General features: G+C 33.8%; 2 long non-coding RNA genes across 2 annotated transcripts; both read right to left on the reverse strand.

Moving 5' to 3' along the window:
* Positions 1-1,278: 1,278 nt before the first annotated feature.
* Positions 1,279-3,018, reverse strand: LOC116104915. The gene is made up of 3 exons (XR_004123977.1): positions 2,126-3,018; positions 1,845-1,949; positions 1,279-1,368 (listed from the first exon to the last, which is right to left on the reverse strand). It is a non-coding gene; the product is annotated as an uncharacterized LOC116104915 (long non-coding RNA).
* Positions 3,019-3,077: 59 nt separating this feature from the next.
* On the reverse strand, positions 3,078-5,028 carry LOC116104914. Its single transcript, XR_004123976.1, has 4 exons — positions 4,749-5,028; positions 4,636-4,657; positions 4,134-4,286; positions 3,078-3,185 (listed from the first exon to the last, which is right to left on the reverse strand). It is a non-coding gene; the product is annotated as an uncharacterized LOC116104914 (long non-coding RNA).
* Between the last annotated feature and the right edge of the window lie 1,363 nt (positions 5,029-6,391).

Here is a 6,391-nt window from a genome sequence, read left to right on the forward strand (position 1 = left end):
CAAAGGACCCTCAAGGTTAATAATCTATGGTTCTTACATTTACACTATTAACATTACATTAGTGTCAACATAATACAATTTAAAGACTAAAAAAAGGGATAAAGTGATGAACCTTGAACCAACTCTTCTCAGTTAATCACAATTTGTTGATACCAGTCATCAGTTTCGATATCTGATCATGTGTCTCTTCTTGTGGTTTGTGTGGGGAAGTACCAAAATACTACAAACTTTTGAAGAGATTTTGAAGATGTGTCTTTTCTTGTTAAAGATTGGAAGCCTCTGTATTTGATGTTCTGCCTTCATTCCAAGCAATCATATAATGGAATTGGTGGAGGTTCAAGTGATGTTTGGAACCAGATTGGTCTTTACTTGTAAATTTCCAGATGATTCGTAGTTAGCAACCACTCAAAACTGATTGAGATGTGTACATAAAATAAATAGTGTTTTATGATTATCAATGTGAACGAGGATTGCAGGTAGTTTGCAACCACTAAATATTTATTATGTTGTTTTCTTACTCCAGTTTAGTTTATTATTAAGATGAAATTTTGCAATTTTAGTGAGATGTGTATATTTAGGTTGGGGACATAAGTTGTATGGTGTGGAAAAATATAAATTGTCGTGATTCGTTGCTATTTGATTAGTTAATGAAAATTTTGCAAGGTGGTGAGTATTTTATGTGAACCAAGAACCTAATTGCCCTAGAAGTTGTAGTTTGTTTGATTTTGGGGCCTTTTATAGAATTTTTTAGAGAATGTGGGGATTAGGGTTGTAAAATTATAGTATCACAACTTTTCAGTGTATGCCGTGAGGACTAGTGTAAGTTGACAACTGTTATTTTTATGTAAAATATATTTATGCCCATGATCGTGTTCAAGGTATCTGAATTCATTTCATTGTAATCACATAACATGTGAGACTCCGATTGATATGCCTGGTTTGCAATATTATGTACAGGAAAGTGGGATCGGGTATACTTGCCTGAAGATGAAGGCTCCTCATAATATATACAACAAATTGAGGACCAATTAAATACTGTCTTTGAGAAATGAGTAATGAAATGAACATGTTATAAGCATTTGTAAGGTACCCAGTATAAAAATACTGAACATTTTACAATTATAGAGTATACAAGTTTTGATGACAAAAAAAATATTGCTTTAGATTGCAGTATGTTCTACAGAAATGGCCGACGCAAACCCGTGTCGATACCAGGAACAAGACCGATGCATTCGACATCACTTTTCGATTTCTTTTGCATCTTCAATACATGTTTCGACAAGTTTCGGTAGCACTCAATGATACTAATGATAATATACCTGTAAACATACGATATTGTAAAGCATATTTCAATCCCAACACCCATTCCTAAAACAAATATTGGAAAACAAATTCAGATGAAACATTCAATGTATTTGTTTAAAGCTGGAGAAATTTGAGTTTGCGGCAAACTACTGATGATATCTTATTTCAAGTACTAAGATACAATTACTTTCTCGAATTTTTAATTCTCAAGCACAATGACGAAAATCTAGATAAAGCATAGGATTAATGTCAACGAAGTAATTAGATGTTGATATAAGCTTCATTTGGTACAGATATCTCTGCTAAGGTTTCAAGTACACATGGAAAGAATCTTAAAAATCATAAAAAAACTATTATTTCAAAAAGAACCGGCCTACAAATAGAGTACACATTACTGTACAAGAATCTTAAAATAAAATGCAAATAGGTGGGTTGGAATAACACAGCATACATAAATTGACATAATTAAATGGGTTGACAAATTTGTACAGCTAAGGTGGTACAGAAACTTAAAATAGCAATATTATCAAGTTACCAACAATCAATCCATCCGTCAATGTGAAGTCTGGGTTCGTCTTATGAATCTGCCGATACAGAATCTTCAGCTGAAACTCAGTAGAAGTCTTGGTAAAGAGAACTTTGGACTGAGTCATGTTTACACAGAATTCAGGAAACAGATAAATAGAATCCTACCATAGTTTATGCATATGAAAGGATGCTTTTTGTTATGAACATTATAGTTTATATAGTTTTGGATCATGGAAAACAATAATGGAAAAGAAAACAATGAATGAATGAGTGAATTATGTAACAACTTTACCTATTCAAGTTATTACTCTTATTACTATGAATTCCTCCTGAAATCGTGAAGACAGAAGTGTGAATTCCAAGCAGCCCAACTTAGGCTAACTTATTCATAATTAAAAAGAAAACAACAAAAATGCAAAGTTTTGTTCATGAAATAGTGCTACACTCATTCACAACAAATCTGGACATATCTGTTTAGCTAATTCTTCATCTTCCTACTGATCTCTCATCTTCGAACCATTTTTTGAAGTAAAAAAAAAATAGTAAATTAGGCCACAAGATTGCAAAAATTTCCACTAGAGATTTGGCCTTGCGGATTGACTAAGTTGGCACACAGGAAAAAAAAATGACCAAGGAGGAAAATTTTAGAACTTGTATTGTTAACTTTTAGATTCAATGGTCAAATTTCTCACATATAGAAATCCAAAGTGAGCCTACTATCCACGGGATTATCAACTATGTTCGCAGATGAACAACATATGGTATTCACGTTAAAATTTTAACAAAACATTGCATGAGGCAATTAACTTAATATTAAAAATAGAAGTTTAAAAATGAATCACATAAGAGTTCAGCTTTTTGATAGGAAAATTCGTGTTTTAGAGCAAGTAATAAAGAAATTTATCATATAAGACTACAACTCGGATGAACCAAATAGTCAAAGAAAAAATTATGTTGCAAAAGCTTTCTGAAATTTCACAATAACATGAAAAGTTGAAGGCAAGCCACAATACACACCAAGATTGGAAGCAAATTTTTGGGCACCTTTGAGACTAAAACTCATCAAAATCAAAGACTGGCTGCAACTCCACAGCATTGACACTTCGCTCTAAAAGATGAGGAATCATCAACAAAATTCAGATAAGATATTTCAGGAATATATGAAAATGCAATAATCACGGACTTCTGCAGATATTACTTCGATATATATCGGCAGGGAAAGAACATCAGCAATTGAAAATTTTGATGGTCAGTGGTTACTTGAACCGTCTACCAGCAATTGAAAATTTTACTGGAAGCTTGTAATTTTCTCCCCAATGAATGCAATAGAGAATATTGCTCTGAGGCAGATCCTACATTAACAGATGTATGTCAACAGCATTAACAATAAAACGTATTAACAGAACTGTTATTAGAATATTTTTCCATCTCTTTAAGAAAACATATTCAATTCAGTTTTAAAGAGAAAGATGGAGTAAATAAAGACATGAAAGAGCACATGATGTGACCAGATCAGACATTGAGAATTTGAGATAGACAACATTACTGTTCACCTTGGCAGATAACATGACCCAAGTTTTTATTCTTTTTATTTTTTATGAAACTAAAGGAAAAAGATATAAATGTGGACCAGCAGACTACAATGAAGACAAAATAGCATGACCTAATACTGGGTAATATCACTAATGTGGAACATATCAAACATGGAATGATGAATTTATAGAGATGCTTTTATGGCAAAATTGTAGTCCAACATTCCAAGATAAGTGCTTAATGAAATAATGCAGAATCTCGTGTTGAAGATATGATCAATGTCAGGGAAAGAGAAATCTACAATCCAAGTGTTTTAAGGTATCATCATTTTTTAGAGCTTCAAGCCACTATAAGTAAAGACATAACAGTCACCTGGATCCTTCTCTGACGGCTTTAAAATAAACGTATTACGACGTGACAGCAATAGGAAACATCTGTGTATAAAACAAAAATCAAATAAAACGAATAACATCTCTATGATTAAATCATCTTCCCTTCAGGAGCATATTAACAATGTAAGGTTTACCCTTACGCAACAATAAAAAGATTTGTATATTATAAACAATAGCTGAAAGATGAGAATACAAAGCTAACAAAATATGGCCACAACCACTATGCATTCTTCAATTATCACTGATTACAAGCAACACATGCAATTGCTTTCCTGAATTTTTCCCTACACAATATGATTGCTCTCATGTGCTCCCTAGACCAACACTATAGTGCAATTGAAGATTAAAAGGCCATAAAAGGTATGGCAAGCTTACCCATGAAGGGATCATAGCTGGAAAGTCAAAGTAGCAAATCCCACAACAAACACCAAGTGGCTCTCTAATACTATAGGAATCAATTCCGTTTGATACATTGGAAAAGTATTCCCCAATTTGCAGAGTTGCCAATCCACAAGCATGTTCAACTATCTGTACAAGGTATAATCAAACACTTCTTAAAGCACAACATTATCATCTGAAAATTTGTTCAAGTATTAGAAGAGAAACAAAGGCACTAACCAAGTCCATGCAGCAATTCATTGGGTGCATCCTCTAGTGTTTTTCCATGTCCAGTAGTAATGTTCATAGCAAGCTTATGCTAGGACCAATTTGTGAAGAATCAATTTACTCGTAAATTTAGGATACATAAAAATAAGATGAAGAAGTTTCAAAAATTTAACATGTCCGATAAGCTCTTGAAATTTGAACATGATGCGTTGACAAGTGGTAACTAGTGTATTTCTCCATGATGGAAAGGACTGGGAATCAACAGATCTACCTCCAATTAGATTGGGAACCCTCTGACATACGACATGAAGACAAATTCATTATAACTTCAAAGCAACGGAGATAAATAAATAAAACAATCCATTTTCTTTATTTGCTTCTTACCCCAAGTAGTTGGGATAGGCTTTGTTGATCTGAGTTGCGTTGGATTACATCTAAGCTTACCGGAGGGGTGAGTAGCCTCCAAGATGGCTCCATAACGGCTTGATAATTATTCCTTACAACAGACTTTTGAGGTCTTAATGACTTGAAATTTCTCACTGCAAAGAAAAATGTCATCCCCATTGTAAGGAAATTGGAAACTTGGTATAATGATTTTTTAAAAATTCTCAAGTAGACGGACGGGAAAGAGTAAAACTGATCATCACTCTCAGATCAATCAACTTTAATATGACAAAGTTGTAACACTTGTAATATATCTGTTTTCTTGGCGGGAACAACACTCTTCACTTCTGATAACTTCGCTCTCCAAAGACCATTATGAATACTCACTACTTGATCATCTTTAATATGGTAAAAAAAAAGCAACACTAAAACTAAAAAACTGCCCTTCGAAGGCATTGAGAATCTGATAACTCTGCTGTCAAATGACCATTCATCCTCCCTTAACAGCACATCATATGTCATTTGACAATTGAAGAGCTTCAGCTTATTCATAAATCAAATTTTCCAAAAATGAAGAACCACATATTATTGAAGACATCCAGCAATTAAGCATGACAATAATTACTGAATTCTATAATGGCACATTTTTATATCGATATTAGCAACAATTATTTAAATAAGCCTAGCAAATTGTTCTGCTTTCTTACATCAATATTGATAACAATAATCAAAATCAACCTAACAATAAATGATAAAATCCTGACGCATGGCAATGCTGGAGGCAACAGCTAGTGCCTGAAATTAAGATACTCCGAATTAACTTTGTCAATAGATTGAGCAGGCCACATGGACAATAATCCCAAACACATAAAACTCACAAAGAAATAAAAAGGCTCAACCCATCAGAAGAACGTATACTGAATCTGTGTTTGTGCCACACCAAATTGATTTTGCCAAATCAACAAAATTGACCACCAAAATCAAGGGTAGCTCAAAACGGTAACCCAACATCTTGATAGACGTTTCCCGTCAAGTAGAACTGACATGAGTACTAAACAATACCATTCTCTAAAATTAATAGAAAATAAAATAAGAATTCCACTAATCAATTCAGTATACTCGCAAAATGCAAACAGATGTATCAGAACAGCCATTCTCTAAAATTAATAGAAAATAAAGTTGAACGGGCAATTCTTACTGTGAAGCCTTTTTCTTTTCCCTCTTTTGTAGCCCAAACGTGATATTCTAGCCAGATCACAAAATGTCACAGCCAAAGGGAAGAAGTGAAGGAAGGTACGACTTATGAAGCAGGCCATCAAATTGCATTTTGTAAACGGGCACAATACACACCAAGATTGGCAGGAAATTTTTGGGCGCCTTTGAAACTAAAACTCATCAAAATCAAAGACTGGCAGCAACCTCCACAGCATTGACAGTTCGCTCTACAAGGTGTGGAATCGTCAAAAAATTTCAGAAATTAGGGTTGAGAGATGTTAACTTATATGTATGAAACAATTTCAAGTACCCCCCTAGGTAATTCCGTTGTTTCAAATAACCCCCTAGGGGGTTTGGATTGTCGGAAAATGTTCGGAAGGCGATAACTTTGCGATCCGACGTCCGATCGGGGTGTTTTTTTTTTTTAA

Source organism: Pistacia vera, unplaced genomic scaffold (genome assembly GCF_008641045.1).
Source record: "Pistacia vera cultivar Batoury unplaced genomic scaffold, PisVer_v2 Contig488, whole genome shotgun sequence".
NCBI lineage: Eukaryota > Viridiplantae > Streptophyta > Magnoliopsida > Sapindales > Anacardiaceae > Pistacia > Pistacia vera.